Here is a 13425-nt window from a genome sequence, read left to right as displayed (position 1 = left end):
TTTGATGGAAAGCCACACTAACTTCAGCCGCCGTGAAGGATTGTAACAGCCCCTCATTCATTTCGTTCGTAATTTTTCTGTCAATGGCTTCCAAACATTCCTCCATATGAACCAGCCTTCCCGAGGTAAATAGAGCCCTGAAATATTCTACAAAAGCACCCCTTATAGCATCTTGAGATTCCACCAGGTTCCCTGTTGAGTCACACACCATACGTATCAAGTTGGACTTTCTCCGCTGATTTGCACAAGCATGAAAGAACCTTGTATTTTTGTCGCCATTTCTAAGCCATTCACCTTCGCACGTCGTTTCCACTTTAGTTCCTCTTGCTCCATGAGGGACTGCACCTTTTGTTGTAGCTGTGCAATCTCGCCAGTATGCTCCACTCCTTCCTTAGCTTGTAAACCCGCCACTAATGAACATAAAGTTTTAATTTCTGCTTCGGAACTTTTCTTCTTTGCCTGCCACTTCTTCAATTCCACTGTACACCAACCCAGCTTATTCATTAGTCCATCCCATTGGCCAGCCCGTGGGTATTCAGTATGCCATGCAGAATTAATGATATCCATATAAGACCCATCCAAACACCATAAGGCTTCGTGAATAAACCTACGTGAAAATCTCCCCAACCGCCCCGGCTCATGCAGCACCACAAACAAAGGAAGATGGTCAGAGCAAATAGATCCCTCCACTACAACTTCTGCTTGGGGAAATAATGAACTCCAGCCATCATTTGCCATTGCTCTGTCCAAGCGTTCTTGTATAAAAGCTTCGCCATCCCGACCATTGTTCCAGGTGAATTTTGTCCCCCTGAAACCCAAGTCCGCTAAATCACAATATGCCAAGGTGGAGTGAAAATCATCCATCAAACTGCTCTGTCTACTATTCCCACCCCATTTTTCCGACTCATACAAAATCTCATTAAAATCCCCCACACAAATCCATGGATTAGGCTCTATGGTTGCGAGGTAGCGAAGGAGACCCCATGCTTCTTTACGTTTGCTCGCCTCCGGATGACCATACAAACCCGTAAACTTCCACCAACCTAAAGAAGGTTTAGTGCAAATTTTCGCATTAATATGGCGCCCGCTGTAATTTTGAACTTCCACATCGACATCTTCTGTCCATAATAGTGCCAAACCACCACTTTTCCCCACGCAATCAACAACTAGCATATTAGGGAACCCCAGCCTGCTCCTAATCCGCTCCATTTTATTTCTCCTTAGAATGGTTTCCATAAGGAATACCATTATGGGTCTCTTGGCCCTTACCAACCGGCAAAGGTCTCAAACTGTACGAGGGTTCCTAAGCCCCCGACAGTTCCAACTCATGATGTTCATTGCGGTCGGCGGGGCTGTCCACCAGCCTCCGCCACTCCCGATCCAAGTTCCTTTTTATTAGTAGCATTTTCTACCACTGACTGCACTTCTGTTTTTTTTTTAGATATTATGGCCCTTCTTTCCCAAACTAGCTCCCACCACCTTAGTTTCATCTGGCTTTTGTTTACCCAATTGTTCCACTGGAGGAGATTGCCTGGCTTGGGTAGCACCACGGGCTCTCTTTTTCCACGACAAAGTTTTCGATTCCTTTCCTGATCCAACACAATCAGTTAAGGACATATTGGCCATCGTTTTTTCCACGTCGGCGATGGTTGGACCAGGACACGAGCTGCCCTTACCACTATTCTCCACATTGCATTCAGGTCCAGTCCCTTGTTGAGCAAATGACGCCACCTCAGCAACCTTACTTCCAATATAATTTCCACCCAGATTTTCCACCCCACCATTTAAAACCGATCTCTCTCTCCCACCTACCATATTCAGTGGTGTCAAAGTAACGCTTTCAACATTAAGACGCGCCATTCCTCTTTGAGCCGCAGCAGATCCTTGCCCAAAGTAACAGTTGTCTCCAAGATTTCCGGAATCAGCATCAATGCAACCATAATTGCTTTCCTTTCCCATTTCAAACGAATTGTTCCCCTTGAGAGCCGTCTCTGCCGTTGGATCAGAGGGCCTGTTTTCTTCATCCATCCCCGCCGGCGTTGCATAGAAATCGTCGTTGTCCTCACCGGAGGTTGTCTTGGTCCCCTCTTCGGCCATGCTCCTCATTCCCTTCCTTTGTTGGTCTCCCATTTGAGACTGATCTGACTCCATTCTCTCTGACATTGCATCTGTTCCCCCACGGATTCGCTGGCCAGGCAATGGCACCCTCAACCACAGCCCATACTCGGTCACGTTCTCCAACACTCCAGGTCCAGGCTTCTTCAGGCAACCCGCCCTACCGTGAACCACGACTCCACAATGGAAGCAAAAACGTGGAATTCGTTTGTATTGGAAATTAATCCATACCGATGAACCTTCAACTTTTAGTCTCCTACCCCTTGCCAGAGGTTTGGTTAAATCAATCCTGATTTTTACACGTAAAAACTTCCCCCATCCGATGCCATCTTCATCAGTTTCTACCTCCTCAACAAAGCCTACCGTAGACCCTATCTGTTTTCCAACTTCAGTTCCCATGCATGCTAATGGTAATTTGTACATACGTACCCAAAACGCCACTTTCTCAAAATCGATCCTTTCCGGTGGCGTGACCCCATCGAAATCTGCCATAGAAAACACATTTCCTTCAATCACCCAAGGGTACCCCTCCAAAATTCGAGTTTTGTCCCAGTGATGCTCAAAATCTATTAAAAATAGATTGTCCCCCACAACTCTAAGGGTTAGCCTTCCTATTGGTTTCCACCATCGGATTAGTTGGGATCTGATAATCTCTTTCCCAATAAACCTCTCCGTGAGCAACTTCCCCATTAGGCAGGATTTTCCTCTAGAGACAATCCCAGACAACGCCTCACTCTTAATCTCCACTTCTACCTCCTCTTCCTCCGTCAGGGAGAGATTTCCCCACAACCTTGACAGGTTTTCTTCCATCAGGGCTTCAACTGTTCGTAATCTCCTATGGTAGCAATCCCACCTTCCACAGCCGTCAAGACTAGGAAAAAATTTTCTTCTCCTCTAGGGTTTGACAAACCTAGAGAGACAAACCAATATTAATTAAACAACAACAAAAAGTCATAAAATGTTACTTAAACACATATTTAGTCATCCTAAGACCGTTATATATGAAAAATTGAGAGGGGGAGACTTTTTTGAAGTTAAAAAATTTTAAATTGACTTACAGTGCCTGTCTAAATTTTTGTTATAGCTCAACTCTATTTTAGAGTGGGGATCGGATGGATCGATGACTGATTGGATATGGGGCTTTTAGGGGAGTTCTATCTAAATTTGGGATCGATGGCAATCCATTTTACTTAACTTTTTTTTTTTTTTTTAGGCATGTCCACACAAGAGGGGGAGGGAGATTCAAACTAGTGACCTCCGCTTTATTAGGCGTGGTCCTAGCCGATTGAGTTACCTCTAGGGGACCATTTTACTTTAACTCGATGCAAATGCTCTAACACCGAATTTAAACCAATTAAGACCCTGCAGTTTGGTTTAATAAGAGAACTTAAAAACTAACACTTTAATAAGTTGTTGATCTTCAACAGGCCGGGTGAAAGAAAGAAGAAAGAAAATTAAGCAAGGATATGTCCAACTCCGGCGCTAACATCAAGCAGTTGTAGGATGAATGGAAGTCATGGAACATCCAAGGTTTCGTTCTGTTCAGTCTCTCACTCCAGACCATTCTTATTTTGTATCCACAAATAAAAAAGCGAACAGGAAATCCGCTTTTTATCTTGGTGAGTTGGCTAGCGTACTTGTTGGCTGGTTGGACTGCTAATGTTGCGGTGGGACTAATTTCCTGCAGTCTAAAAAAGGGTGATCCTAATCTAATAAGGACTGATGATTATAATGATGACATTCTGGCATTTTGGGCTCCCTTTCTTTTGTTATACCATTCACCCGAACATGACAATAATGTCGGCATCTGGCAAATGCACTTGGTTGGGCTCCTAAACCGGGTTGGTACTGGTATTATTGTCTTCGGCAAATCCCTACCCAGCAACAAGTTATGGGTCCCTACTTTCTTTATGTTTGTCGCTGGAACCATCAAGTATGGTGAGCGAACGTATGCTTTATTTCTTGCAAACCTGAATCAATATATGTTTGGAGCACCTGTGCCAGGGGATGCCTAATCAATGTTCATGGAGAAAGAAACCATGCCCAAGCAGCTAGATGATGATCATGAGGTGGTCTGCCATGCTTATTTCTTCTTCAGAATGTTCAGGGTTTCATCGGGGATATATTCGTTAGTTCCCCCGAGCTCCGTAAGAGCCGACTGTTTTTCCTTCAAAGAGACCCGAGAGAAGCCTTTGAAGTGCTGACGGTTGAACTCAACTTCATGTATGGAGTTCTCTATACGAAGGCTGTCGAGGTGCATTCAAAGTTGGGAATTTCAGTCCGGTTTATATCCTGGTGTGCGCTTGCGTCAGCCCTTTAACCTTCTATAGAATAGATAAGAATGGTTTTCGGAAGATAGATGTTGTCATTTCCTATACCTTGCTCTATGGTGCCACAGTCTTGGATGCAATTGCTCTTATAATGTTGGCTTTCTCTGATTGGACTGTTGCTTCCATCCAACCGTCCCCGGGAGATAGTATCTGCATAGCCGCTATAAAGAGATGCTTCTTGCGTCCCCTCAAATATCTTCCCACTCTCAAAAGGATCAACTGGAGAAATACACAATCAAGAAGTTTCTTTGAATTGATTCGACAATTCCTATTCGAGAGGCGGTCTAGATTTCTACATCAATACAACTTGATAGATTATTGTCTAAAAGACCGCCTCAAAACCAAGCTTAATACACCCTTGTCTAATTTCTGCCATAAATTGATTTGGGTCAGCGACATATTGGGCATTAAGTATTTCTGTGATAACATGAGATATGTGTCCAAGGAACAATTTACCAAACCGCTATGGGAATTCATCTTTTCTGAGTTGAAAAAAAAATCCGATCCTGAATTATATGATCTCGATCTTGTCACTGCGAAGAAGATATTTTCAGCCCGAGGAGAATGGGCTCTACAGAATACTAATTGGTCTAATGAGAATAGCAATTTGATGCGTTATATTGTCGACATTGAATATGATCAGAGCCTTATATTATGGCATATTGCAACAGAGCTTTGCTATCAAAAGGAGACTACTGAAGACAGTGATAGTATACAAGAGAGTACTACTGATCATGATCAAGACAGTACTAGTAATCGTCGTGAATTTTGTAAAATCCTTTCGGATTATATGTAATATCTTCTAGTTATGCAGCCTACTATGATGTCTGCTGTTGAAGGTATTGGCCAAATAAGATTCCGCGATACCTGTACCGATACTTGTAGAATCCTTGAAGTGAGTACTGATGAGGAGCTTGTTGCTATGGGGGCTAGAGAAACTGTGCTATTAGATGCACGTGTTCTCGCCAAAGAGCTAGGAAAGTTGGAGGGGCAGAAGAGATGGGGTGTAATGAGTGAAGTGTGGGTGGAATTGTTGTCTTATGCTGCAAGCCATTGCAAGGCCAATACTCATGCTGCTCAACTAAGCAAAGGAGGAGAGCTTATCACAGTTGTCTGGTTATTAACGACTCATTTTGGCATAGGGGATCTCCAAGTACATGAGGCCCCTAAAGGCGACAACATAACAAATTGATTGTGGGTAAGTATACTACTGATCGAATAAATTGGTCAATTCAATGGCTTCTTTCTATGTAAACCTTTCTTTTTTTTAAAAAAAAAAAAAAAAAATGGACGATGGGCAGAAGATTTGCTGTATCTTTATTAATTTCCTTCTGGAATAGGAATGGAGATTTCTGTGATCGATGTATGTGAAAACAATAGTATATCTTGGCTCCTCAGCTACGTTTAACTCAAAGTAAATGCTTCTCATCAGTCATCACCTTCATGAATTTGTTGGCTCTGACTTTTATGTGTTAGTTTTATTATGTTGGCCTGATTCATACGTTGCTCAAGCCACCATTGGCCGGTTTGGGAGTTGCTGAACCACCCTCAACTTGCAAATGGGGTTGGCCAAAACCACCTCCAACAGCCTTGAGGGTGACTCGGTCACCCAAGTTTGGCTTGAAATCATTTCAGCTATCTTAAACCGGCCGGTTTGGGGGTTGTTTGGCCACCCCAAAGGTATATATATATCTATATTTGGCCTTTTAAGAGTGGTCAAACCACCCGACGACCTTTAATGTTTTTATTAATTTTAGTTTTTAAATTTTCTTCTTTTTAATTTTTTTTAAAAAAAATTTTAGTGAGGTATAGGGATTAAACCACGTGGAGTCAAAAGTGTTTAACCCAAAAATTTTAGGTGTTGTGCCTGGCGTGGAGTGAAGCTGAGGTGGGAGTATTAGTTGGTTAGTATACTAGTATGACTTGGAAAATATAAGTTGTGCTTTTTTGAAAGTCAAACAAAAAACATGACATATGTCATGATTTTATTGTCTGTGATATGGTACATTAATATAATCGATTAAGTCAACGAACAAAATTGGATTTCAATGACTAAACTACTTGTTTGACATATCACATAAACTTTTGAGATCAGATAACAAAAAGCTAATTTAAATCAAATAAATTATATAAATTGATTTTACATTATTTCCAAAAAATAATAATAAATTTTTGTATTATAAAATACAAGGATGCTGTCCAAAAGTTGGTCATTTAAGCCATGTTGGTCGGGTAATGTTAAAAGAAATATCTATCTTCGTCAAAATTAATGTGACTTTTAATATCAATAAATCAAAATTTGGTTTCTAAGAGATAGCTCAATCGATTAGAGATCACGCCTTATAAAGCGGAGATTTTTAGTTCGAATCCTGCTCCCCTCTTGTGTGGATATGTCAAAATAATAATAATAATAATAATAAAACATAAAAAAATCAAAAATCAAAATTTGATTAAATTCAATGATAATTTGAATCATTTACCATTCTTGTTGGCCTTCACCCATCTCGAACCGTTGATTAAACCACGCAACTGATCTATTAAAAGTTGAAACCCAAAAAAGCCCGCCCTCTTTCTCACCTTTCCAACACCGGCAGCTCCTGGCAGTGGCCACCGCTAGGGCTGTAAACGAGCCGAGCTTGGGCGAGCTTTGGCTGTCCAAGCTCGGCTCGTCTATTTTGGAGTCAGGCTCGAGCTCGAGTCGAGCCTGACTTTGCTGCTCGAGCTCGGCTCGACAAAGTATGCACCCTGCTCGAGCTCGAGCTCGAGATCGACTATTTTGCTCGATCTGGCTCGAACTCGACTTTGTTTTTTTGTTATTTTTTTGGGTAATTTAAATGTATTAAATTACAAAAATCATCCAGAATATTTTGCACCTTAAAATACTAAAAAATACTAAACAAACATATCAGATTAATGTCAATCTTACAATTAAAACTAACAAAATCAACTAAAATGCTAAAGAACATTAAACAAATACAACATATTAATCCCAACATTACAATCATCCATACAAAATCAACTAAAATGTTAAAAAACATTAAGCAAACATAACATATTAATCTCCACCTTACAATTCCATACACAATCAACTAACATAATCAACTAAAATGCTAAAGAATATTAAACAAACATTACATATTAATCTCCACCTTACAATTCCATACACAATCAACTAACATAATCAACTAAAATGCTAAAGAACATTAAACAAACATTACAGATTAATCCCAACATTACAGTCATCCATACAGAATCAACTAAAAGTCTAAAATGCTAAAAGACATTAAACAAACATTACAAATTAATCCCAACATTACAGTTATCCATACAGAATCAACTAAAATGTTTAAGAACATAAAACAAACATAACATATTAAACTCCACCTCACAATTCCATACACAATCAACTAAAATGCAACATTGTACAATAACAATTATTTTCCATCTGGCAGATCAATCTCCACCATCTCATCATCATCCATATCCTCCACCTAATATAACAAATGCAAAGTAATTAGTTCAAATACAACATTGTCTATAAGCATGTGAAGTGAAGAAAAGTTTTGCTATCGACACTGAAGTCCTATGGCATTGTCTCTGTTAATTATTTACCATACACACAACTAGTATTTTGATGATCAGGTCAAATGACTCATTTAGATGGCCCTGAAAAAATACAACTGCAAAAAGAACATGAGCTACTTACAGTAAGAAGTGTGAAGGGGGTAATCTTCCTTTCCACCGATAAACACAGCAAAGAAATGTCTCACCAGCAAGATTACTGTAAACTGCAAATTAAATCAACAATTAATTAGCCTAACTTTAAAATGTGTCGGCAGGTTGTTCAAACTTCAAAGCATAGAAAAGCTAAAGAGTAATTAAGAGTAGCCTTTTAATTTAATTAAGAGTAGCCTTTTAAACTAAAGAGTAATTAAGAGTAGCCTTTTAAACTTAAAATGTGACAGCAAGATTAGTTATATAATTAAGAGTAGCTTTTAATTTAATTTTTATTTTTTTATAAGGTAAGTAGAGTAGCTTTTAAACACAATCAGACAAAATTCATGCAAAACATACAAAGTCCTCCGCAAGCCCACAAGGGTCAAGTTATATTAAGGATAGTATCCTATTTTTATTTATTTCAGCAAGGAGAATAAAAGCAGAGCAATAAGTTTTTATACCCTTTCTGCAGTTTTCTCTATTTTTTTCCCCCCTTAGCATATTCCTCCAATTTCTCTCTACTTCTGACACAAACTTGAAAAATACAGTGAGAACTTGTATGCAACTACTAAAGTGAACCAAATACAATCTCAAATCTCAATATTCAGAGACTAATTTTGTGCAATGTGATGTGATGTAAGCAGCAAAAAGGAGCTAAACAAACCAAACAATTTACGTGCACCAAAACCTGCAATGGAAGCTTCTATGAAAAATTTCAAAGAGTAATATACAGATGAGAAGCATTAAAGTTTTTAGATAAACTCAACAAAAAGCTCAAATCTCAAACACAATCAGACCAATCTAAATAGCATACTACTTTTTCCCTTCCAGAAGGTCGACAAGGTCAACTAAGCTATTTCTTAGAAAATGGGTCAATCACCCAAGTTCTCCCATCAACCAAAACAATGAATAAAACCAACAAGAACTAAAATACAAAACCCCCCCAAAAAAAAAAATCACAGTAATTACCACCCGTGTAGCGAAACCCCAAACCACCGACCACCCAAGAAGAAACGGAAAAAGAAATAACCCAAAGAGAAAAGAAAAACCCATAAATCTTCTCACCTCCTCCGCCTCCGATCCGCGGCGTACTGCGAGTCTGCAAGAGTGAAACGACCTCCGAGAGCGGCGTGGATAGCGGGGTTGGCAGCGGCAAGTTCCTGGAAACCGGGCACGATCCGTTCAGCTTCAGCCAGGCGTCAAGGTGTGTGGTTGCTGCGGTGATGGTGGTGGTTGTTGTTGAGGGCACTGGGTAGTGGTAGGAACGGCAACAGAGATAGGCGGCGAGGAGGATGGTGGAGACAGTGAGAGGAGAGGCGAGACTCGAGAGAAGAGAACGGAGAGAATAGAGATCAGATTTAGGTTAAATTTGGGTTCTCTGATTTGCAGCCGTTAGATTTGGAAAAATAATTAAATTTTAAATATTAACGGTTTGATTTGTTTTACCAAAAATGTATCCCATGTGGCTGTTTCTACTCTGATCTGTTGTGCTTGTTTAATATGATCCATTGATCATATAAACGTTTTCAACATTTAATATTACTAGTCAGATTAGATCAAACAAGGCAAGCTTACGGTGTCTCTGTTACACCATATACATTTTTCTTAGTAAATGCTTGATAGTTGTCATCCATTAATATCATCCAACGGCTATTAGATCATCAAAACATTTTGGACGGCTACGATTACACTAATATAATTATATTCCATATATCAAATTCAAAATTCAAAATTTGGGAATTATGAATAAAAATTGTGTTATGCAGTATTATTTAGGGAAGTTTGTTATTTTAATTTCAATAATTACAATTTTAAAAATTGTGTTTTTTTAATCGCGTATTTTTTCTTCTTATTATTGTAGATTAATTATTTTTTAAATCACAATGTAAAACGCTTTATATCACACACTTACACACACTAATCACTATTATCATATTACATATAGTATTATTTAGTTAATATGTTAAAATGTTAATGCTTAACACGGGTCAATTATATAATGTCAATATTAATATATATTATATTTTATATGTAAACATTTATATACTTTTTATGGGTATATGGTTGTATCATTATCTAATTTATATGGGTAATGGTTATGGGTCAATGTTAATTGTTATAACTTATAAGAACTTATATTATATGTTCTTAAGTACTTCTTATTATCACGATTCATGATATATGATTTAAATTCAAATTGTTAAGTTTTTATTTACCGTAAATTGTGATTATAATGTATAAATTATAAGAAACATATTAGTTACTTAATTATTAATCTTTTTTTTTTTGAAATAAATACATTCCAATTTCATTGATAATAATCATGAGTATAATGCTCTTACAGTCGTACATCGCAGGACCACAAAGCCCTAAAAATGCAAATTATAGCCGAAGCTATAAGGATACAACATCACCTAAAACCTTCGCTAACCTATGACTAATTTTCAGTTAATTTTAGTCCACTCGAAGGTTTGGACTAAAATTCACATCCACGACCTAAAAGATCTGGATCAAAGTTCAGTTCACATCCAAGCAGGCAGATCAAGTGGCCAAGCCTAATTACAAAAAACAGAAGCAAGAAAACCGAAATACTCAAACTCTAAGTAATAAATTCATATGATCTAATGGTCGTACACTCATACTTAAATTTTATGATCATATTATCTCACAATTAATATTAATATTATCTTAGATCTAAGATCATGTGATACATCATATATGTTTTATAAGAATAAAGTATATAATTATAATGTATTGATTAAATAACACAATAACTTATGCAGATATACCATATGATTATATAATGATTAATGATTATGTGATATATACGATTCCAATTTCCAAAGTATAAACTATCTAATTATAATATTTGTATTAAATGACACAATAACTTGTGCGGTTGTACACTTGTACTATATAATTATATCATATGATAAAATGATTAATATATATATATATATATATATATATATATATATATGTGTGTGTGTGTGTGTGTGTGTGTGTGTTTATATTAATATATACATATATTATATATATAATATATACACACACATATATATATATATATAAATAACAAAAAAAAAAAACAAAGGTATATAATATATTTGTTATTATTGAGTAAATGAGTAATATTGATTATATATTGTTATTTATTACTTAATAAAAAATATACGAGCCGAGCTTAATAAGCGATGCGAGCCTTATACGAGCCGAGCTCACGAGCTGCTCACGAGTTAGCCGAGTCGAGCCGAGCTTGTTTCGTTTAATATTCGAGCTAGGATTTGTGTTCACGAAGTGCTTCACTTAATATTCGAGTCGAGCACGAGCCGAGCTTATGCGAGCCGAGCCCGAGCTTGCTCGCGAGACGCTTCGCTCACTTAACAGCCCTAGTTTTATGTTACCTGGTAGCGCTATTAGCAGGTTTACCAAATTTACTCATTAAAATAAATAAAAATATAATTTTTTTATAACATCCTTAATGATGTTATTATTTTAATAATTTATTTTTACTATTTTATTCAAATATTATTTTTCAAAGATTTGTTAATTCTTTCTTTAACTATTAAAAAAGAGATAAAAGCAAAAAAAAAAAAAAATGAAAGATAAACTATTTTTTTAATCATTTGGTGGGTGAATAGTGATGAGTACTGGTTACTCACTATTTTTTTTTTTTTTTGGATCAAATTGGTGAGGCAGAAAATGAAGATTTTAAAGCTTTTTCATCAAATTGGCTCACCAAAATAACTAAAAAAAAAAATACTTCTGATAACGCTACAAATATTACTCTTTATAAGCATTCAAGGCTCAATACTTTATATTGTTGGTTTGTTTCAAGAAAAATGATATACATATAATCATTGATGATTTTTACACTTTTTAACGTGACATTTAAATTTAATATCGGTTCAAACTTTAATAGTAATCAATCTCAAATTTAACATTAATTTTAAAATTTACGTCAAAAAATTTGAGAATGAAAATATGTACACTACAAAAAAAAAAATGTCATTTTTTGACGTGGCAAACAGTAATATTTTTTTGCCACGTCAGTAAATGCTGACGTGCCACTTTTGCCACGTCAGCATTTACTGATGTGTTGAAAACAACACTTCAGTATTTACTGACGTGTCATAATTGACACGTCAGTAAATTTGAACCCAATTTAATTTTACATCATTTTAAAATTAATAACTAATTAATTTATTATTTACTGACGTGCCAATATTTGACATGTCAGTAAATATTGACATGCTATATTGACACGTCAGTAAATTCCTAACGTATTGATATAGCACGTCAACAGTTAGTGACATGTCAAAGTGACACGTCAATAATTATTGACGTGTCACTTTGACACGTCAGTAACTATAATATATATTTAGATTTTATATATATAAATAATATATAATATACATGATCCCAACATTATAAGGTTTAATATTGTACAATATGATCGATCCCAATTAACATTCAATAAAATTAATTTTTACAAAACAAACACCAGTACTTTAATACTTTTCTTTTATAACACCGTAACCCATTTCAACATTCAAAAATAAAAATAAAAAATTAATTTATGACTGTTAGCCATGTTTTACTCGAAATATATATATATATATATATATATAGCAAAACCATGCAAAAGGATATATATATAACATTAATTTAACGTGCATGGTTCAAATTAACCTAAAGGATATATATATATATATAACATGCATTTTTCTCGTTCATTTAATTATGAGATACCAAATTTGGTATCTCATTAATTAAAATAATTAAAGTAACATTGGTGATCGATGATATTAAAGTTTTGACACACACACACACACATATATATATACAAAAACCATATCATTTAGGTTTGAGCCATGGACGTTAAAATGAAATTGTTGTCGGTAAGATTAATTGCACTCTTCACGTACACCAACCTTATCAACCGTTAATACTATATATTTATTCAAGTTACATTTGTTTATTTTTATGTTGTAATTTTGAATTTTTTTTCCCTTGTCATGTTCTCATCTTAAGTTTACATGTCTATATATATATGCATGTATATATTAATTTGCAGTTTACATGCCATATATGAGTACTTCAAAAAAAGTTGCAGGAACTATAAGCCTGCAGCTCAGTTCAAAGTTATTAATTTGTTCCTTGATCATTAATTAGTACATATTTGTATCATTAATTATATTAGTTTGTATAAACCATATAAACATGCATGATATATATATATATATATATATATATGATATTT

At 36.1% G+C, this 13425-nt stretch overlaps 1 pseudogene; it reads left to right on the top strand.

Annotated features, from left to right (window-relative positions):
• Positions 1 to 3929: 3929 nt before the first annotated feature.
• Positions 3930 to 13425, top strand: part of LOC132169913 (uncharacterized) — a 15867-nt pseudogene continuing 6371 nt past the window's right edge.

This window comes from Corylus avellana, chromosome ca2 (genome assembly GCF_901000735.1).
Source record: "Corylus avellana chromosome ca2, CavTom2PMs-1.0".
NCBI classification, from domain to species: Eukaryota; Viridiplantae; Streptophyta; class Magnoliopsida; order Fagales; family Betulaceae; genus Corylus; species Corylus avellana.
The sequence above is the reverse complement of the archived record's forward strand: the minus strand, read 5'-3'. Positions and strand labels throughout refer to the sequence as shown.